The 23,766-nt window shown below is 38.7% G+C and overlaps 1 long non-coding RNA gene across 2 annotated transcripts in view; it reads left to right on the forward strand.

Annotated features, from left to right (window-relative positions):
* The first annotated feature begins 6,230 nt into the window (after positions 1-6,230).
* The window catches only part of LOC116457347 (uncharacterized), a 200,448-nt gene continuing 182,912 nt past the window's right edge, over positions 6,231-23,766 (forward strand). For both annotated transcript variants that reach the window (XR_004245002.2, XR_004245004.2), the window contains exon 1: positions 6,231-6,371. This is a non-coding gene — a long non-coding RNA (uncharacterized LOC116457347). The remainder of the gene's footprint in view (positions 6,372-23,766) is intronic.

Here is a 23,766-nt window from a genome sequence, read left to right on the forward strand (position 1 = left end):
GTGGTAAATAGATATGACTTGCCAGTTTGTCACAGACCCCACCGTGCCCCACACACCCCTGTGTATACTTACCACAGCCCCACTGCCTCTTCCACTTAGCTGACCTGCCTGGTCTGAAGACGTGTGCATTTGTGCCCCCCATTTTTAGCTTTGTTATTTCTTGACTTTTCACTGAGAAATTATATCAACCCCTCCTATAGTTATTCCCCCTCACCTCAATTATTTATCTTTTTTTTTCTTCTGCAGTTCTACCAACAATACTGTATTGATGTGGACCTCAGTACTGGGCAATGTATTACGAGCATTCAAAGATTCCTTACTGTTCACTAGGACGGAGTTCAGGCTATGACACCTGTTAACAGGGTGTTTCTCACATACTTACAAAAACGAGAACTGAGGTTGCCATTTTTCTTTCTTTCTTTTTTTTTTTTTTTGAGATGGAGTCTCGCTCTTTCTCCCAGGCTGGGGTGCAGTGGCACTATCTCGGCTCACTGCAACCTCCGCCTTCCGGTTTCAAGCGATTCTCCTGCCTCAGCCTTCCCAGTAGCTGGGATTACAGGCGCCCGCCACCACGCTGGGCTAATTTTTGTGTTTTTAGTAGAGACGGAGTTTCACCATGTTGCTCAGGCTGTCTCTAACTCCTGACCTCGTGATCCGCCCGCCTCGGCCTCCCAAAGTGCTGGGATTACAGGCGTGAGCCACCGCGCCCGGCCGCCATTTTTCTTAAAGTAAGACACAACGAAACAATATGCGCTAATTTTACAGGAGTCCACCGTCATATGTGGTTTCACTTTCTGCAGTTTCAGTTACCTGAGGTCAATCTCAGTCTGCAAATAGGTGAGTCCAGTCCAATAAGATATTCTGAGAGAGCGAGCAAGTGAGCATGTTCACATACCCTTTTTTTATAGTATAGTGTTACAATTGTTCTATTATTAGTTATTGTTAATCCCTTACTAGCCCTAATTTCTAAATTAAACTTTATCATAGGTATGTATGTGTAGAAAAAAATAGTATACATAGGATTCTGTACTATCCGTGATTTCAGGCATCCACGAGGGGTCTTGGAATGTATCCTCCTTGGATAAGGTGGGATGACTGTAATTGATTCTTAAATGAATAGATGAAATCAATTATTTAGCCGACACTGTTTGTCTTTTCAACATTTGAAGAGGGCTTATCAAACCCAGCCGCTAAGGCATTTCCTCTGCAGGACTGAAAAGCACACATGTGTGAAGGAGAGGGTAGCTGAAGGATATTTGGGAGTGGGGGAGGCAGATGGGATCATTCTCGGAACAAAAATGTTCTCATCTCCTAGATGAGTTTAGACTTTGTCTACACCGAGGTCACGTGGGGGAGATGGGATGTGTAATGTGATATTTATTTGGCAATGTATGTGGCCAGCCACATACACTGTGTGCTCAATTCAGCTTACAAGTGCCGGCTCCCGGCTCTGAGGGCCCCATGTGCTTTGACTTGGTGGAAGGCTGCTCTGCCAGGGTTTACGCATCCCTACCTCTGACCTGGTCATTATTCCCAATTATCATCCATTTAAAATAGTCAGCAGGGCAATAGCATGTGCACATCAAGGATCACAAAAGGAACTTGGATTAGGAGGCATAAAAAATCTGTCCCACATGTGGCACTATTAAAAAGCTCTGGCTGAGACACACTGTTTATAGTCAGCAGTTGTCTGGAAAATAGATGTTTACTTGTAATGCGTGTATTAAGATCTTTGCCATTAGGCAATATATATCCTGCATTGTGTCTTCTCCTACAGAAAACTCTACATTGGGACAAACCTTTAATTAGCAATTCTGTGGCAACAAAAAGTATTCAACATCAATACTGTTATATGTTGGCATTTCTGCTTATTATAAAAAAGAGAGACGGAGAGTCAAAACCTGGAACTTTTCTTTGGAAGGACGGCCTCTTTTTTTTTTTCTTTAATGGAATGCTCCATTTAAAACTGTAAGTGAAGTATTTGCTAAATAAAGATTAAATTACTAACAGAAAACAATGTTCTCAATATTTGGCAAGAACTTAGACACACTGGGTTTCCCTGACCCGTGCATGCATCTTCTGATGAAAAGGTGCATTTTAATATGCCTAGGTGCATTCTTTGCATCAGACTCTCTCATCTATCTAATGAATTTCTTTTGTTGGTGATGAGACTAGCTTTTCTGCTTCAGAACAGAAACATGGACAGTGCTTCTGGAACAGGGACCAGGCACCACAAGACTTGTGTCCTATTCTTGCTTTTGACACAATATACGTTTTTTTCTGCCTCTATTATCTTAGCAAACAGACTTGTGTCCCCCGAATACCATCCTACGAAGGGATGATCCTACTTCTGTGAAGTTCTGAATAACATTACATTCTAGTGCTAAAATAATGAATTAACTTCAGACAAATTTGGTCTAAGATTAAGCAAGAGGACTCTATAGTCTGGGTGGCCCATCCTCGGCCTGGGCACATCCTTGGGCAGTGGGCAATGTTTTCTTAGTCTTGGTTCTTGTATATATAAAGCGGGACAATAATGCTTACTTCATAGGTTTGTGGTGAAGATTAAATGAAAAATTAAAAAAAATGTAAAGCCCCTAACATAGATTCTCACAGATAGTCATCAATCAATGTTATTCATTAGGTGCAAAGGGATTCCCTAGTGCTTTTAAAACTTGAAAGATGGCAGCTGGCAGAAGCAGCCACTGATTTTCACCCCCTCTGGCCCTTAGTAGGGGCCCAATACATATTTGGTGAATAGGTGAAGGAATAAAGGGCTACCAGAACAAGCCCCTAAATGTTAACTCCCAGCTCTACCAGTCTAAGCAACCAACTCATTTTGCCAGATCACACACTCCTCTTCATCTTCTGTATCTCTCAGTAGAACCCACCATTGCAATTAGAAGCAGGACAAATGGTCACATATTCATCTAGAACTCTCTTAAGCCAAATCAACAAATACTTATTGAGGGCAACAGAGGTGAGCAGAGTGAGGTCAGGAATGATAATTCTCAGCATGGTTTCCAGAGCATGGCTCTGCAAAGATATACGACACAGTAAAAATCTAGAACAGTGTTTTGTTTTCGTTATTTATTATTAATTTTAAATGATCTGATGGCATAAGATGAATCCTTACCCTCTTGTCCTGATCTGCTATTTCATTCCCTGCTAAGCACCCATTTCATCATATATGCTCACCTGGAACATTCAGACCTGCTGCCACAGTTAGAAAGATTCCTTTCTCGGCACCAAAGGGATCTCAAAATGGTTTCGAATGCCTGTTAGATTAACACCCTCACTCCTTATGGGTCCCCTTCTCTATTCATTCACTAATATGGGTGTTTGGAATTTGAGGAAAATGGACTACATTAGGGCTAGTGCAATCTATTTTTCATTTTCAAAATAGTGCGTCTTGCTTTCTCCCTTATAGTATTTCATTGTTTGCTTGGTTTCACAGAACTGTTTTGGTAAGAAAGTTTTGAGAATATCCTGGGATTACAGTCTTTGAGTGAACTTTCATACCCATAGTATAAGCCCCTTTGGTTTAAAACTATCCCACTTAAAAGCATCTACTTATAACTACCAGCTGCTGGTTCTTTTCTGTTCCTACTCATGAATGCACACGCAGACACATACAGATACATGTGCATGCCTGGTTGTGCGCGTACACACACACACACGCACACCCTCACGTGCACTGTGTATATGTAAACATCCAGAAGAAACAATGCATTGTAAAAATTGTCCTGTTGAGTTTGTAATCTAGAGTGAGTTACTGAGTGCTGATAAGTAAAGGAAGTGCAACCAGACAGTTTAATCCTCCAATTTCCTGTCTTCTAATCAGCCCCTGACTCTTTTGGCTTTAAATTAGAAACATTCCTGTCAATATTCAGTACAGGTGAAGGAAAATCAACTAGAAAATAAGTAAGGACAAAGCATTTATTTCACTGTCTAAAGTTCACAGGGGAAATATGAGTATAACAACAGGAAATCAAGATTTTTAAAAAGATAGTAGAAGTACATAGGCTTGCTTAAGTAACCAATCCCAAGTCTGAATGAAATACATTTGGATCATAATTTGATTTAAAGAAAAAAAAATAGGAACATAGTTCAGTGTATTTACTTCTCCCTAAAAATAGTAAATGGTACTTTAAAAGACGTTGTACAAGGCTAACCTAAAAGAAAATGATAAGGATAACTTCTTAATATATGTGAGAGGGAAAAAAAACCTGTCCCATTCAGATTTTGCTTGCAATCTGCTTATACTGTTAGAAAATAATGTTGGAGTGTACAGAAATCTTGTAAGTTAATGCATATTCTTAGAGATTAATATACTTACATATATTTATAATGGTCAATAAAAATAAAATTGTGCATTTAAAAATAAGCTCAGGTAGAGCCACTGCACTGCAAATATCTGCAAAATATCTGTGAAAATACTTAAAAATAGAGTTTGCAAATGCATTAAATAGAAAGTGTATAAATATGTTTACCATGGACTCTTTAAAAATATGCTGAGTGCTGGAATATGATATGCTTTATAATTTATTGAATCTCCTCATTTTGAGTCTTTTTATTTATAGATATTGTAGCAATTTCCTAGTTTATCATAAAAGCATAAATGCAAATTTATAGACAAATCTCCATTAGGCAATATCTTCAAATAATTATAACAAACCATCATTAAGAAGAGTTGTTCAGCTGAGAATTTTGAAAATTGAAATGGTAAATACAACGTAATATGTGAATCCAACACATCTTAACAACAACAAAAGTTTTCCATGAAATATGAGTTCTTAATTTTGTGTCTGCAGTGGTTAAAGCTGCCAATCATTTGGGAAGTAGGCTGGAGTTGAGTTTTTTTTTTTTTTTTTTTTTGAATTGTTGAACATAGTAAGGCAGTATTTCATAGAAGTATCTTGCTATTTTTTACATGTGTACTTTAAAAAGTAGGCATTTATACTACAAGGCACAGCATATTCTTTTTGCCCAAGTGTTTTCCTGGTATGCAAAGTTTGAGTTGTACAAGTTTGAGTAAGTGACAGACAGTTCTTGATTTTAAAAGTGTATGTCAAATTTTTGAAAGAGAATGCTCCCAAAATAAGTGCTTCAGGACCTAGCATGGGGTGAGGGGGCTGTAGGATAATTTAGTTGCCTTCATTTCACAGTCACTATGAGTTTTTAAATTGGAGGGCAGAAGCAAGACAAGTGCATTTTGTAATTCACATAAAAATAGTTCCATAACACATTGTTATCATTATGAAGAGGAGAATGTTCATTCTGCCTTCATTTCATGCCATATGGGTAGAATGGAGATAATTCTGCTGGACAGAATTATATTTTGAAGCAAATACATGCTTCTAGGGTGCCTCCATTTCATTTGGAGCTGAGGAAAATTTCATGAGGGTTTTCTTTAGTTTTCTATGGGAGAGTTTCTACTAGCGATGTCACAACACAGCTAGATTAAGTTGATATGTAATATCTATTTCTTGATTTGCATGATTAAAGCATTAGAGAAGTGGCTCAGATATCAAAAGGTTTCTCATAAGTGGCAGCGCCAAAGGTAATTACTGTTAAAATGTACATGCTTGAACCTTGGTTGCTTGTTAACTTCTAAGTTGTTTACAACCCTGTGGGTTTGAATAAACTTTTTTATTTGACTTTTCAATATCAAGACCCCTTTCTTGCTTCATTTTGATATAAAAAATGTATTTATCATTCTTATATCCGTGTCCCACAAGGCAACATTAGCTTCAACCAAAAAAGTAATGGAGGACAGAGATGGCACTTCTCCGTATTATATATTTTAAAATAACTGTTTCTTAAACAAAAGTAGTCTTTTAAAGACAAAGTTAAAATGTATACCTAAAAAAATTAAAAATTAATCGAGTCAACCGATTATTTCCAGTTAGTTATCAAAAAGTGTAGCTAAAGCCCTACTGTAAGCCTGAGTGAGTTATGAGAGGGGGTGGGGATAGAGAGGAAAAGAGGGGAGAGAGGGAAGGAGAAGAGAGGTTGTTATTCTCAGTCTTTTATTAACCAGTTTCTTTCATCCTAGTGTGTCTTTATTATTTAGAAAAATAAAAATGATCCAGAGCTCTACCCATTCTCACCTAAAATTCTGGAGTAGGTAATGACCGTCTACAACCTGGTACAACATATGCCCCCAAACTAAAACAAACAAACTCATTTGCCATACAAATTGTTTACGATTCATTAAAAAGCAAAATTGCATATCCCGTCGCTGGCAGCTGAGGCCGCGTCTCCACGGGCGGAGGGGGCATTCACTGAGTTGCCTTTGTATGCTGGGAGGACCAAGCCGGAGGTTCCCACTATGAGCCCGGAGTCTGTGCAGCCAGATGACGCATGAGGTAATTTTAAAGCTTTATTTGCCTTTAGTGTGAAACTCCGATCTTGTACTGTCCTTTGGTTAAATAACTATATCAGCCAGAGGGAAGTTTAAATTTTTCTTTCAGCTGGGGAAATTGTTTGGGATAGCGAGGTGGGTGAATGGAGGGAGAGGGAGAGCATGTTATTCAAGGAAAGAGATCTAAGAGAAAATGTGAAATTTGTATTATTTTAATTAGTTCCCTCCTCCTTCATCAAAGTCCTCAATTTCTCATCAATAATGGGAAATTTACATTAGAATTATTGGTAACTGACAGATCTGAAATGCCATGTATTTGGTCACCTTTGAGGGAAAGAAACAAATTGATTTATTCCCTATGATAACTTGTATAACTTCTTTAGAGAGCGCTCTGATTTCTCACTCCTTTTCAAAGCAAAGATCTAGAAGCACTGAAGTTGAGAGAAACTTCCCTGTAGTATGCAGCCTAAACAGCAGCATGTGAGCTTTCCACATTGTTTATTTTTAGGCAACTGCATTGCTAAATGTTTCCACCACTTTTATATGTTATATTCCCGGCGGTAAAACATCTGTAAAATAATTTTAAATGAAAAGCAACTTCCAAGTAAACTTTACAAAAAAGAAATTACAGTTTTCCAAGTTAAAAAAAGAGAAGCATTTGGTGATCTTTGCAAGAAAAAAAAAAAAGAGAGAGAGATGACACAATTTGCCATAAAAAGTAACAGTCTATAAAATCTATGAGCTCTTGAAATACAAGGAAGTAAAATGTTTCACCCAGAATATGACATCAGCACGCAGTTTTTTTTTTAAAAAGCTTACAACTTAGAAAATAATTGCGAAACCAATCAGTATATTCATTTCTAATGTTTAACAAGCTGTATAAAGTGAAGCAATAGGCAACATCATAGCATACACAAGTAAACTTTGTTCTTGCTGGCAAAAACTCTAATGGGAAAATAAGTGCCCTGAACAAAAGTTCAGGGTCAAAGTGGATAGTCTACTGTTAGTCTAATTAGCTAAAAGCTGCATGTAACATTGTCCTGAAATTACTGGTAAAGTTTCTAATGTCTAGTTAAGAAATTACAAGTTAAAACACACATGTGCACACATACCCACAACCACTTTAACTCAAGAGTCCTTAGGATGGACATACTGCATCCCAAGAAGCAGCCGGGTAGAATCCTGCGGTAGCTCACTTTTAACAGTCTCTCAGTCCTCCGAATTCCTAAAACTTGCCAAAATGATACCACCATTGGTCCAGGAAGGGGAAAAGAGAACTCTTTCTGCAGATCATACAGTGAAACCGACCATGCCCTGTTTTGTAATTCCATTTGCCAGTCTCCCCCTTCAACATCTCTCTCTCTCTCTCTGTTTTTTTCTTAAACTGATATCTATGTGAAATGAGCTGAAGTTCACGGTCCAGTTAGGAACGGATAATACATTCATTGTCCTGGCAGCAAACTTTTTTTTCACTCCCTGGAAGAATTCACGCTTGCCGCAAGAATAATAATTACGGAAAACTAGAAATGCACTGCTAACAAATTAATCCTTAACGGACACCACCCTAACGAGGGCAGTAATGATTTGAGGACTCTCTTCCTCACGGGACTTGCATCTCCTGTGACAATGAGCTATTGTGCATCCTCCCAACTCACTCTACCTCTTATAGATCCAAGATGTCAAAGGTTGTCTGTCCTGGTTGACCATGACATGTGAGTTAACTCATTCTGCTGCTACATGGCAGAACTTTATTCAAACTTTATTTATATCCAGAGTAACTAAAAGATAGAGTGTGCGGGTCTTTTCCACTCAGAGCTAGAATGCCTAAGAGACGGAAAACCTGCTCTGACATAAACGGAGAAAAGTTAGATGAGAGCTGATGGAAAATACGGAGTGGGGACCCGGAGTTCTCTCACAGGTGACTTTAGGCAATCCAGTTAATTGGCCAGGACTAGAATTCACTCAGAGGTTGCTTCTCCCTAGTGCCCAACACGCATCCTCAGAAAATACCACAGCCAGAGAAAACCATACACCCCATAGTCCCTGTAAACAAAAGTAAGGGGGATGTGAAACTGGAGAGAGGGGGCAAAACCTGAGGGCCGGGACGAATGTTTCACTTTTTCCCCCAATACTGACTTGGCTAAAATATCCACCTCCACCTTACAACTGATACTCTTTAAAAAAGAATAAAAAAAAAAATAGAAAACTCCAAATACTGTCCCATGGAAAATGAGGGCAAGCATTCCTGGGAACTCAAGTCGCAGAGTGGCAGAGAGAGGATGGCAAGAGGCAGCAGTGTGAGGCTGCCTCACTGAATAGTGTGAAAAAAATCAAATGTGAGTTTGATGAATGTGAGGTCTGGGACATTTTGTCAAAGAGGGAGGGAAAGTAGAAAAGGAAAAAAAAAAAAAAAAAAAAAAAGCAGCCCCGGCTGCCAACTCACCATCCACCAAGTTCTGGCCGAGATGTCGTAGCAGAGCTGCCATTTGATGGAGCCGTCGGAAGCTTTCCCTGCCATTACGCTGTCAGCAAGCTTCATCTGATGCTAACTCACGGGAGATAAGACACCTAATTGAGAAAACATTTGCAGTGGCATGTGGGGCAACATGTAGTCCGGTCCATACCATATGGAATCATGGGTAAAAAAAAAAATCTCCTTGACAATGAACCAATCTCTCACAGACCCAGTGGCAAGGTGAAGTGGAGATGAAAAGTCTTCTGCTCCTAGCACTGTCTTCTCCTCTCTCCTTTTTAAAAAACAAGAGCCCACTGCTACACATCAAAGGGAGGTGGTTAAAATTAGGGCTTCATCACTCAGATGATTTTGGTCTGCGGGGTTTTTCCTTTCCTTCCAACAACCAATCCCCCCCTCTTTTTTTTTTTTTTTTTTTTTTAAGGAGAATAAAGAGATTTAATAGGACAAAGGCAGGTAGTGGACTGCGGAGGGAGATCGCCACAGGCTATTAGCCTAAAATTTCTGCTTGACAGATGGAACTGCTTAGAGACTATCATGCAATGTTTTGGGCTTTTTCCCCCCTATTCACCCCCCCTTCTTCGACTTTAAGTCTGATTCAGTATCTGTTTTTCACAGCCACTTTTCTCAAGAACGTGAGCTGTGCATTTAAAAAAAATGTTTAGTTCAGTTTTGCTGTCTTACACATCTCTGTTGGAAAAGTCTCAAACTAAATCTGGGAACAACTGAACAGGTTTTCCAAGGAGTTAAAAAAAATTTCCAGGAAAAAAATATTTCTCTTTCCTTACTTTATTTTTTTAAAATTAACTCATTAGTTAATTTAGTCATGAAGGAAGATAAACAAGAGATGGCAGCATTCAAGTCTCTTGATTTTTGGTTTGGCTGGCATTGTGTTTAGATATATGTTTTTATGTGAGTAAATAAATACATTACTGATATTTTACAAGTTCTAACCTATGCTGGGCTAGGCACCACCGATGTTTTTTGGTGTCTTTTTAAATAAATTAATTTTGGACTTTTCCATTCTTTGTAAACAAAGCAATCAGTCATTATCAATTCGGTTTAGCACGATTCAGGCTAAACTTGACATGAACTCTTCCTTAATCAGAGGAAGTCACTTCTGATTTCCTTACTGTAACCTAGCCATCTTCTTCATAGGGGTTTTTAACCACACATCCTCTCTTTAGTGTGGAAAAGTAAACCACAACATGGACCTACCAATAAGAATGGTTGTAAAAATAATTTTTTTAAAGTGAGAAAAAGTCCAGACAATTGCTTCATTTCAAGTCATTTTACTTAGGACTAAGAGGGAGAAAGAAGCAGAGAGAATGACTTGTATTCATTATATTCTTTCAAATTGTGTGACACTAGGAACTGTAGAAATACCTTTATCAGGGTACCAAACACGTCCTAATTTTTGTGGATGTGCACCAAACACATCCTAATTTTTTCTGAATATAAGGGATCCTTTGAGCTCCAAGAACCTACAGTTTTCTCTGCTATGGGCCTTCAAAATATGTACTCCAGAATATGGGAGAATTGTCCATCACTATTTCTCAGGGCTGTTGAACTGTGATTATTTAAAAAGTTGTGCATTTACTGCCTAATTATCCAGTGGATTTTTGGTTCTGGTCATATTTTTGACTGAATAACTTATTCAGAGCATATTTTAAGTTCCAAAGAGGTAAATTTGGTGCATTTTGCTTTCCTATTTCTGATCTCTTCCTTAGTAGGTATTATTTTAACCATTTAGCATGCTGTTTTGACAAAAATAACTGTATTAAAGCAAATTTTATCATGTTGCACCAAAAATATTTCTAACTTAAAGCATGATGCACAGACTGCTTCTAGGAATGAACTACAAATACAACAAATATGGCATTTTTTTTTCTTTCTCATTCCTTATTGTAATGGGATTTCTTCTAATAAAATTGGGGTGAGAGGCGATAGCCAGAATTATTATCAAATGTAAATATTGTCATCACTCTTAGGAAGTATCTTTGTATACTTTATTACCTTGGTGTCACCTGTCTTTTCAGAAGAAGAGTCTGCAGTAGCACAGGAAATGTTATTAGCTTTTGTCCAACGAATACAATGGACATACTACCAGAAACTTGCCCTGAGCTTGCCAATGAAAACGTTTATTGCCATGTGTAACTGCAGCATCATTAAAATTACTTCGTTTTTCTTAAGTTTATCATTTAGAGAAAGATAAGGAAAAAAGTTGGAAATTCTATATAAAATGTAAAATATCATCAACCAAACAAAAAAAGGAGGAAAAAAAAAAAGAAGAAGAAAAGAAATGAAGTAGGATTCTGTCTTTGAATCAACCAACCTCTGATTCTACTTCATCCATTCCTACTTGCCTCTGACAAGCAGACAAAACAAAATTTCCCTGTTTTAGGGTCTCCTCTGCTTTCTCCCAGGGCGTACAGGCACATGGACATCTTGGACTTGTGGGTCCACAGTTTTACAGTTTCTGAGTTTATTCTGCAGCAACCTCTGAAGTTGGAGCTGTTTCTTGTCTGAGTCGCTGCATTTTTGAGACTCAGAACACCCTATGCATGCCCATTATTTATGAATGAATGGAGCACAAGGTAAACTGGAGTCCAGATTTCACTCTGTGAGTGATAGAATAGCTGGGAAGATTTTGCAGGAGAGGGCACATAGTTTGAACAAAAAAATGATAAATATTATTGGATAATAGTATTTTAAATCCAGAACAATTAGGTGCATTTAACTTTATCATTGTTCTCTAAGAGGCTGGTGGAAGCTGTCCTTCCCATGCAGCAATCAATCTTTTCACAGTGTGGCCCTTTGTTAATAGCCTTAAAACAAGATTAAATAAAACATGTTAAATATTGCAATTATTGTGGGAAATAAAATTATTTGGTGAGCATAATGGGGAGCAATTCAAGCATTTAACATGATCCAGGAAATGCTACTCCAAACAATTGCATTTGCTTTATGCATTTTTCCCCTTTGATTGCTGACAGATGCCTTTTTGGAAACAAACATCTAAATGGTTTGCCTTCAGTTAGAAAAAAAATATAACAGAAAGCGGCTACATGTTTTGAATTTAACTCTTGTCATTTGAATCCTTCTTCCCACTGCACATGAATGAATCCAAGGCAAAAACAGCGCTCTCATAAAGAAATAAGCCCATCAAAATTTGGCCTTTCATATTTCCTTTCAGTGTATTTTATAAGAAGTGGGAATCCCCCTAGATAGGGAGTCAGGTGATGAGGACTATTTCCTGGTGACAATGGGGAAGCATTAGAAAGGGAATTGTCTCCTTATAACATGAAGCCTCAGGCAAAGTGCAAGTCACTTTCCAGCCTCATTCAGGTCATCATGGCCAGTGCTCCCCTAATCAGCTATCCCCTTTTGCTGAATGGGAAGAACCCAGGAAATCTCAGAGGATGGTGCATTTCCATCTGTGTCATTGCTGCAGTGCATTCGGATAAAGGCCTTGAAGACTCTGCTGTCAACAGGTGTACAATAGCAACGCCAAGGAGAGGTTTTGGTTTCTGTTATATATTGCTAAAAGGAGATATGATATGGAATATTCATGATTTTCAGAGGTTGGGTCGTAGGGAGATTGAGAGCACTGCTTCTGCAATCTAGTTGTCCATATCTAGGCTCTCTTGGTTACTGTGTGACCTCTCCCAGGTTACTTAACCACTCTGATTCTGTGTCCTATCATAATCAGGAAAATGAAGATAATAATAGTTAAGTGTGCATGTGTGTGTGTATGTGTGTGTGTAGTGTAGTTAGAAGCAAAGAAATGCATAGGGTACATAGTCCCTGATATGTAATGAGTGCTTAACTGAAGTTATTGTGCTGTTGTTGATGTCTTGTTACTATTATTCCTCTATTGAGGGAAGCCCTCTTTCTTCCCCCTTCTGCTCCTGTGCTTTGAGGGTCAGTTGGATCCCTTCCCTCTGTTCTTTCATAATAACCTGTGCCTTGCTCCATTGCAGCTATTAGCACCCTCTTCTGGAATCATCTGCCTCCTAGTCTGTTTTCCCTCCTGGACCTTGAGATCCTTTTTTTTTTTTTTGAGACAGAGTCTTGCTCTGTTGCCCAGGCTGGAGTGCAGTGGCCCAATCTCGGCTCACTGCAAGCTTTGCCTCCTGGGTTCACGCCATTTTCCTGCCTCAGTCTCCTGAGTAGCTGGGACTACAGGCACCCGCCACCATGCCCGGCTAATTTATTTTATTTTATTTTTATTTTTAGTAGAGACAGGGTTTCACCGTGTTAGCCAGGATGGTCTCGATCTCCTGACCTCGTGATCCGCCCACCTCAGCCTCCCAAAGGACCTTGAGATTCTTAAGGGCAGGGACTGTATCTTGCCCATCTGAGTAGCTATAAGGCCAAGCACAGTGCTGGGCAGAGTAGGGGCTCCCTACATAGTTAGAGAATGAGAATAAAAAGGCGCAGGACATTAGCCACTTTGAAATTTGCATTCTTCTATTTACACAGCCTTGCCTTTTACCTTGGCTCAAGCTATTGCTGTCCTTGGACATGATCTCCCTTTCCAAGGTAACACCCTCCTGAGGACGCCAGCTCACAGTGACCCCTAACACCTTTGGTGCCCTGCTGCCTTCCTTATATGCACCATCCATTAGTACTACTTTGCATCAACTGACTGTATTATTATTTGTCTTTGATGAAAATGTGTCTTTCATTCATTTATTCACCCATTTAATAGCAACATATGTGATGCAGGCACTAAAACTTATTTTGTCTTTCTTTTCAAGCTCTGTTTCTAGGACCATTGGAAATTTGAAAGTCTAGGAGAAGAGCAATTTGATTTCGTACGTAGTAGCTCACGTTTACTGAGTGTTTCCTCTTAGCCAGGCACTAAGATCTTTATGTGTGTGCGTGTGTGTGTGTGTGTGTGTTTTTTCCGTGTGAGTCCTTATGAGGTAGGACCTATTATTAACTCCATTTTACAAACAGGATAACAGACTCCAAGAGGTAAAGTGACCTGCTTAGGGCTCCAGAGTTAGTGATGGAAGGAGGATTCAAGCCTTGGAATGATGACTTCAGAGCTTCACCACTCTGGTGTTGCCTCCTGAACCAAAAAAGGAGAGAAGTAACAGGATTTAGCACCTACTACATGTCATACAGTTTTTAAACACACTTTTGGGTATGATATGTCGTTTAACCTTCACAACAACCATAGGAGGTTGTTATTAACGATTTTTAACTTGCAGATCAGGGTCAAAAAGGTAAGAGTCTTGACTAAAGACACACGTTAAAGAACAAGAGGCAAGATTCAACCCTATGTCTGTGTAATGAAAAGCCCATGCTTTTGCTATTCCAACCAGCTTGTTCTCAGAAGATAATTTTTATTTTTTATTCATTTTTTTGGAGATAAGATTTATCTGTCACCCAGGCTGGAGTACAGTGGCCTGGAACTCCTGGGCTCAACTCAGCCTCCCAAGTAGCTGGGACCGCAGTTGTGCACCACCACACCTGGCTAATTGATTTTTTTTTTTTTTTTAAGAGAGACGGGGGCTTGCTTTGTTACCGAGGCTGATCTTGAACCCCTGGTCTCAAGTGATCTTCCTGCCTTGGATATTTTTTATTTCTTATGTAGAGTTGAATGTTGAGCTTAACAGATATGTATGGCCTTGAATCACCAGGCTCATGGAAAACATGAAATTAGAAATGTACCCTGTTGCTGAAGCTGCAGAAATGTTCAGTTTAGAGCAATAGGTATCCAAGATTAAAAAGAAAGAAAAGAATAGAACAGAAAGTAAAAGCTCTATTAGGAGGCATTAACTACTATTAACACCTAGATCTTTCCTCTAACCTTAATCAGGTGGAAAATCCTAAGATGGTGTTCAGGCCATCACCGTCTAAACCTTCGAGTTAAGATGTATTCACACGTTAAGTGTTGGGATAAAAAGAAGAATCAACATAAAAGGATAGAAAGTCTAGTTCCTCCAAAGCTCAGAAAAGTGTGACGGTCTTTGGTGGGAGATTTATCCTTTTTTGATGAAGGCAGCAAAATCCTCTGCCCAGGTACACGTCATTACTGGGTGTGAGTGTGGTGACTTAAAGAAACCAGCATTCCAAGTCACCTGGCATGGTTTACTCACTGTATGGCAGAAGTGAATGCTGCAAAGCTGAAAAGGGCAGAATTGAAGAAATTGCCAGAATGTCCAGACAGCCCCATCCATTTTATTAATTGGCCCAGGGATTGCTCAGATTTTTGATCTGGTATATATACATATACGTGGATATGGATATATATTTATTGCTCAATCAATCTATCCGTATTTTGCAAGGAAAATATTGATAATTTATTTTTGGCAGAAACTCACCCACAATGTCCTGCAAAGAATCGGTTTTCTTCTTGGCGGCAGATCTTGTGCCTCATTTCCATTTAGAAATTCTTTGACTTTTACTTTCTCTGCATTTTCTGTTAACCGGCTGCCACCCAAGATTGGACTAAACCCTCTGCCCCCTGTTAAAAAAGAAAGAAAAGGGGGAAAAAAAAACCATATACAACATAACCCTCTAATAAGTATATGCACAACTTCTATGCAAGGCGCTTAAGAAAACTAAAGGTTAATATATTCTAACTAGATGTTGGGTATAGAATGTCAGGTCTGTCAAATTTCATTATAACTTGCTGCTCATTGGAAAAGATTTGATTTCTTTTGCCACTGTCCTACTATGTTCAAGTCACAGACTGCCAGCAGCAGCCCACAGAAGACCACAGGCTGGCAGTGAGCGGGCTCGAGTGGGAAACCAGCCGCAAGGACCATCTGTTTCCGATTTCTAGCTGAGCCAAGATGTGCAGTGAAGTGCATTCCATTCACCAGGCCAGCTTCTCCCCTGCTCAAGTTATTAGTGTTACAAGTGAAATTGTCTTTTCCAAACAGCAGGGGAGCTATAATCCTTATGGAACAGGACACTTTAAAACACACACACACACACACACACACACACACACACACATGCACACACACACACACACACACCATTCAGACATCTTTTGTTAAAGTTGTGGGGAAGGCTGTTTGTAAATTTAATTACAGCCTTTATGGGGTTTATAAAGTGTGTTTTATTAAGCATGATAACCTCTGAGGCAGCAGCATATACATTGGCCTCATTTAGTGTAATTGAATGATCAAATATCTTTAGGATGCTTTTTGTGGGCATGCTTAAAAATGATAAGAAGGATGTATTTAAACCATCTTAAAATGAAATGGCTTTCAAAAGCATAATGGGTTTTTAGGAATAATCAATGGAAACCCTTGCCCAGCTGGCCCAAGTGAGCCAATCTCATGCACATTGACAGTGCTGAGGCTTGTCAGCCAGCTATTAAATCCCAACGGGGCCAAATGACTCATACCACCATTTAAGTTGGGAGACCGTAATAAGCTGCATGTTTGTTGTTTGAGATTGATCTTCTGTCTATCTCAAGATGAATACGTTTTAGAAAAATTTGGAGGGAGGCAAAGTAGCAAGGCCGATTGCATGATAGTGTGATAGAAATAGCAACAGGAGAAGTCAAGAGACCTTAATTAAGTAATGTTATAAACATGTATTTAGTAACAGGTACTTGCCATCACACTAGGTGTTCAGGATATGAAGAAGAAAGGAATAAAGGCTGCCCTCAAGGAGCTCCCAACTCTCACCGAGGAGACAGATAGAGGAGCAGGCAAGTACGTTACGGTGTGACAGAACCACGCTGGGCTTCTAGCCTTGGTTCTTCCTCATGCTCGCGGCTTGACTCCAGGTTGTCACACCCTCTCTGCAGGCTTCATCTGAAATGGGGATGGTGATGGCAGACTTTCAGGGACTGTTGTCAGAAGTAAATGAACTATAATCCACATAAGAGGACAAAAGTCTGTGAAAGGCACTTAGCCAGTGCTCAATGTATGTTAGTTTCTATTTCCTTTTAGTTATTCTTTGAATATGTGATAACCTTGTAAATTATAGCAGCTTTCTCCTTTGTGGATGAGTGGCACATTGATCTAGAGAGTCTGCCTCATTCGTGACTCCCAGTACAGGTCAACCAGCCTTAGGCCACACATTCCCTAAGGGCAAGGACTGAAGAGGGTGCTGTGCAGGGTCATGAATAATGAAATGCTTAATGTGAGCTTTTGGTTCATGGTGAATGACAAAATGATTTTTCCAAAAATGAACTTTTTTTCTTTTCAAAGCAGAAATCATATAAATTCATCTAAAATGAAGAGAGGGGGAGAAATATGATAAAGCCTCTTATTTTGTATTTAAGAAAATGAAGCCCAGTAGAGAGAATTACCTGGAGTCACTGAGCAAGTTAGTGACAGAGATAGGGTTCCAACTTAGAGACCCCAATTTTTGGTGTCTCTGCTGCTTCACTGATTGTTTCACAGTGTTTGAAAGGTGTTCTGAATCAGGTAATTCAATTGCATGCAGATGCATGTGAGTCCCTGCTGCTGCTGCTTCTGCTGATTGTGTTATAGACCTGGCAGTTGGATCATTGTACTTCACTTATGTTTACAGACAGAAATGGAGGTCATCTGGTAGAGTCCTCTTATTACATAGATGGGGAAGCTATGGGTCAGGGTCCCAGGTAGGTTCTCTGAAAGCAGACTTTGAGACTTGTATGAGAACTGTGAAGACCTGTGTGTGAGAACTTTATTGGGATGACCGTCAGGATCAACACCTGCAGGTAAGTAAAGGAAGGAAAATTGGGCAGAGGGAGGAGATGGCTAGACGAAGTTCTAGCTAATCCTACAGGAAATGTGGAAACTGGGATGGCATTGCAGAATGGTCCCAAATTAGGGCGAGGGGATGAGGATATTGTACTCCTATAATGGATCACCAGCGATTGAATGAGAGCTATTTTCAGGGAAAAGGAAGAGACTCCAGGCTGGACAATTCTTTCCAAGCAATCAAAAAAATGCAAGGGAGTTTCAGCTGAGAGCTGTCAGCTACTAATATTCCCAATAGGTAGGAGGGAATCTCCATGGTATGTCACAGGATCCACCTGTACCCAGAGAAATCAAACGGCCTACTTAAAGTTAGTGGCAAATTTGGGCTTAGAATTTATGGTCCGTAGCTCAACTCTTTTCTCCAATGACGGTGAGGAGACTTCGTGCTCTATTTGAACCTGGTAGATTCAGGAATACCCCTTCTTCAGAAACAACAGGGGATGGGGAAAGGAAAATAAGGCAATGAGGGCAATGTTGGGCATTTCTTGGATTCTTCTTCAGTTGTCTAGTGATTGTCACCTTTCTTGGCAGATGCAAGAGTTCAGTGAATGAATAAAAGAGATGTTTGGAGTGTGACTCTGAACACATCCTGTCAAATCTTTGTTTGAGCCTTGAAAGAGTCTCGTGGTAGAAGCAGGTGTTGGCATCTCTCTGAGGCCTTGTACCTGTGAGGAAGAGAATTTGAGAGAGGGGAGAGGAAGTACAAGGCAGCAGTGGAGTGAACCGCTGGTGTTTCTTAGTCCACATGTTTTCATCTCAAAGAAACTCTCCCTTAGAGCACCCAGTCAAGAAAAGAAAAAAAAAGAGAAACCCCCAAATCTGAAACGTTAACGGTGTGTGATTATTAAACTCTTTGCTTCAAAGAAGTTCTTTGGAGAACAAACCCAAGCTTCCATAATCTCCTAAAAAGAGCAAATCTGTTTGATATGGAGCCGAAAGAAGGCTTTTAGAGTCGCTACCCCTTCATACCTCCACCTCCTGGCTCTTTAATTTCTTTTTTCCTTTGTGTTCTCAGTGGGATTCTTTTATTTGTTATAACATTTTAAAAAGAAGCCATCTTAATTTTTGAGCCATTGCCATCTCTGCATTTCACTGGCAGTGAACATGATGTAAATTAGTCAGGAATCCATGGGCACTCAGATTCTCTAGTTAGTATCTCTTCTCTGGTCCTTGGTGGGACAAGTCTAGGAGACTAGTTTTTGCTTTATTCTTCATTGTCCCAATATAATGAACACACCCTTTTACAGGGGATCATGGACTGCCCCTCATGAGAAGTGGAAAAAAAGGGTTTCTACATCCATGTTTGGCAATTTTCCACCTTTTCCCTAATGGCCAGGTGTAGGTTCCTCTCCTACTCTCTCCACCTCTCCTTATCCTATTCAGAGCTTGTATTTACAGTTAAGAACTTTCATTTGTCTCTTCCCTCTCCCCCACTTTCCTTTCACCCACTTGTTCTTCATTCCTACATTTATTAAACTTCTCTTATATTCCATACACTGTGCTAATGACTAAGTGGGTACATTTATCATCAAGACAGAAGCTTGCCTTTATGGCACTGGACCTTGGAGCAGACAGTCTTGTACCCAAGTTGTCCCAATTCTTTGTGATAGATCCTATGATGGGAACATATAGGGTGCTAAGAGAGAGCAGAAAAGGGTACCTCGCTTAGTATGGACGTGGCGGTAAGGGTGGATTTGTTGCATTTCCTGCAAGAAGTAACAGTGAAGCTACTTTGGTTTGAAGGATGACAAGGCATGTGGAAGATAAAGGCAGATGCTGGGGAGCACGGGTAGCAGGAGTGTTGCAGGCTAAAAGAATAACAGAAAAGACCTGAGGGAGAGTCTAGTAGCATCGCACCCCTGAAAACTGTCCACTGTGGCTAGAGATCACTACATTTCCTGATCATTGTATTCTCCCAGTAGATGCATCTATAGTCCACCTACTATTTTTTATATGGCTCATGAACTAAGAATGATTTTTACATTTTTTAAGTGGTTGGATAGAAAATGAAAAGAAGAGTCATATACTGTGACACATATAAATAATATAAAATTCAAATTTCAGTGCCCATAATAAAGTTTATTGGACATAGTCATGCCCTTCATTTCTGTATCGTTTATAGCTGCTTTTGTGCTATAATGGTAGAGTCGAGTAGTTATAATGGAGACCGTAAGGCCTGAAAAGCCTAAAATATTTACTATCTGGTCCTTTATAGAAAAAGGTTTGCTGATCCCTGGCCCAGTGGATGGGGCTTAGGGCTTGGATTAAAACAGGCTTGGACTCAAATACTGGCTCTTCAACTTCTACCGGTGTGACTTTTAGCAAATTTCTTAGTGTCCATGTCAGTTTGCTCATTTGCAAAACGGTAATAATAATACTTCACAGCCTTGTGAAGACTGAGGAAAATATTGTCACATAAAGCTCCTGAGAATATTAAGTGCTGAAATATACTTACTTATTAAAAATAGTTAATGCCAATTTCAACTGCTTTGAGCTATTAATAACATTTGTGATAAGATAAGTATGATAACATTTTGAACTGCTGTATTCATTGCCATAATGACTGCTTTGGGAATTATCAGTCAAAAAATATTTTCTGTTAATAGATCAATGAGGAAAGAGAAAGTCATATTTGTGAGAGTGAGAGTCGAAAGCTGCTGCCAGAACTCCTCGAAATAATAAGTACAGTTAAAATTAAGTGCCTGCAATGACACAGTGCTGAGTACTTTACATTCATTGTCTCATCTGATCATCACTTCAAACCTATGAGGCAGCTACTGTCATTCATTTTTATAGATGGAGAGACTGAGGCTTAGAGGGGTAAATTTAATTCAAGTTACACAGACAATAGGAGGTATAGTTATGGCTGGAACCCAGGAGAGTCTAATGCCAAAGTTTCTGTCATAACCACTCTGCTTTTGGAAACATCTGATGAAAAGCAGAGATTCATATTTCAGGGCCCAAAACTGTTCCTGGTGGCTGGCACAGTGGCATATCATTCTGAGTTGAGCTCTGTAGAAGTTTCCAGTTAGAAAAATGCTATTGCAACTGCCTATATTCACTCTTGAGTCAGTTTCTCAGAAGACAGCCAGTGAGAACTACAACCCAGATTGTGTCTTGAGAGTTGTCTTATTAGGAGTGGTCTTGTATGTAATCTCTCTGTTACTTGGGTATGGGCATGTGGATGTGGCTGTACTAGGGGTGGAAAAATGGGTGTGTGTTTGGCTGTGCGATTGGGATAATATGTTGTGATTAATAAATAAAATCTGGTCTCTAAGTATTATTGACATGGTAATAAAAAATCAAACTATTACACACTCATACACAATAGTTTCAATTTGGTAACTATGTGCACATATGTATTTATTTTCAAAAAGATGGGGAAGGACTATATCAAGATATTCAATAGGTATCTGCCTCTAGGTCAGAGAAATAATGGCAAATATTATTTTATCTATATTTCTATTTCCAGAATTTTAAACAATGTTCATGTAATTATGCATAAATAAAATATATGTGATTTGATGCTGCATACCAAAAGACTTAAAAATTTTCAAATTCTTTTTTTTGAGACGAAGTCTTGCTCTGTCACCCAGCCCATGGTGTGATCTCGGCTCACTGCAACCTCCGCCTCCCGGGTTCGAGCGATTCTCCTGTCTCAGCCTCCCGAGTAGCTGGGATTACAGGCACGCGCCACCACGCCTGGCTAATTTTTTGTATTTTTTAGTAGAGACAGGGTTTCACTGTGTTAGCCAGGATGGTCTTGATCTCCTGACCTCGTGATCCACCCATCTCGGCCTCCCAAAGTGCTGGGATTACAGGCGTGAGCCACTGCGCCCAGACAAAAATCTTCAAATTCTTAAACTCAATTCTACCTCTAGTATACTACCATACACATTGTTTAACCATTCTATACACGGATATATGTTCATTTTAGTATTATTTGAAGTGGTGAACAAATTTAGAAAAAAATCTACATGGCATGACTACTTCAGAGCTTATTATGTAGCCATGAAAGAAAATGTTATTTACAAATGGAAAATGCTTATGCTATAATATTGTGAAAAAAGCATGAGACAAAATTGAACCTACAGAATGAGCACAATTTGGTGAAAACCCAACAATCTGTTCTTTAAGAGACAGAAGACACATTTGAGTCTTAAGAGTTGTTTATATAGTTGGTAGAATTATAAATTTTTTCTCGTTTTTTGTTTCTGTGCAATTTCAAAAGTTCATTTAATAAATGTTAATAAATAATAAATAATGTTAACAAAAGTTCATTAATAAATAATGAAAACAACTTTGATATTAAAAAACCATTGAAACTGGAAATCTATTGGCTGGTGATTAGGCTTAAAAACTCCCTCTCCTTCCATAGCTCAATTGCGGGTACCTTCATCTGTTTCCTTTTATGGTTATCTGGGTGTTTTCCAGATTAGGCACAAGAACTTTAATGAAAATGCAAAGAACACTGAGCTGGGAACCAGGAGATGTGGATTGTAGCCAGGGCCATGCCATTAACTCACTGTGTGCTTCAGGGTGAATCCATTTTCCTCCCAGGGCCTCAGTTTCTGTGTCTATAAAATGATGAGCTCTGGTTCCCTCCCACCCAATACAATTCAACACACACAGTTCTACTTTTATGGTTTTGTTATTGGGTTTACTGGAAAATTTTAAGTGAAAAATGATTCCTCTGTTAGTTAAAGTTTTAAAAACCGTTGGAATGGACGATCTAGATTAGTATAGATAACTAACTGCTTTTAGATTGTAGGTATTGTTTATATCTCTCTTTAAAAATTTATTTTTTATTGTGTTGAAAAACATAAAATCTACCTTATTAACCATTTTTAAGTGTACAGCACAGTATTATGAACTATACACACATTGTTGTACAGCAGATCTCTAGAACTTTCTCATCTTGCATGACTGAGACTATGACCATTGATCAGCAACTCCCCATTTTTTCCTAACCCCATCCACTTTGAGGTTTTTAATTACCGATTCAATTTTCTTACTAGTTATAGGTTTATTCTTACTAGTTTAGGTTTGTTCTTTTTATTTCTTCAGCATTCAGACTTGGTAGGTTATATGTTTCAGGAATGTCCATTTCTTCCAGGCATATAATTTGTTGGCATATAATTTTTGTTAGTTATATCTTATAATTAATTTTATTGATGTAGCATCAATTGTAATATTTCCTCTTTCATTTTTGATTTTATTTAGGTCTCCCTTTTTTTTTCTTAGTATAGCTAAAGGTTTGTCATTTTTGTTCATCTCTTAAGCCAACTCTCAGTTTCATTGATTTCTTTCTGTTGTTTACTATTCTCTGTTTCAGTTATTTCTGTTATAATCTTTGTTTTTTTCTTCATTTCTCCTAACTTTGGATTTAGTTTGCTTTTATTGTTCCTTATAGTTCTTATAGTTCCTTAAGATATAAAGTTAGGTTATTTATTTGAGATCTTTCTTCTTTTTTAATGTAGGCATTTATCACCATAAACTTTCTTCTTAGTATGACTTTTGCTTATTTGCATAAGTTTTGGTATGTTGTGGTTTTGTTTTTAATTTGTCTTAAGATATGTTCTAATTTTCCTTTTAATTGCTTCTTTGGTCCCTTGGTTGTCCAGAAGCATATGATTAACTTCATGTATTTGTGAATTTCCCAGTTTTCCTTCTGTTATTGATCTCTAGTTTTCATTCCATTGTGGTTGGAAATTGGTATGATTTCAGTCTTTTCCAATTTGCTAATACTTGTTTGGTAGCCTAATATGTGATCTATACTGGAGAATGTCCATGTGAATGTGAGAAGCATGTGATTCTGCTGCTATTGGGTGGAATGTTCTTTATCTGTCCATTAGATCTATCTGATTTATAGGATTGTTCAAGTTTGCTCTTTCCTTACTGATTTTCAGTCTGGATGTTCTAGCCATAATTGAAAGTGAGGTGTTCAAATCTTCTACTATGATTGCATTGCTGTCTGTTTCTCCTTCGGTTCTGTTAATATTTGCTTCATGTATTTGGGTGCTCTGATGTTGGGTGCATATACATTTATGGTTGACTTATCTTTCTGGTGAATTGGCCCCTTTTATAATTATGTGATGTCCTCTTTTGTCTATTGTGTCAGTTTTTGACTTAAAGCTTATTTTTTCTGATATATATAGCCACCTCTGCTATCTTTTGGTTACCATTTTCATGGAATATAT

This window comes from Hylobates moloch, unplaced genomic scaffold (genome assembly GCF_009828535.3).
Source record: "Hylobates moloch isolate HMO894 unplaced genomic scaffold, HMol_V3 SCAFFOLD_18, whole genome shotgun sequence".
Lineage (NCBI taxonomy): Eukaryota > Metazoa > Chordata > Mammalia > Primates > Hylobatidae > Hylobates > Hylobates moloch.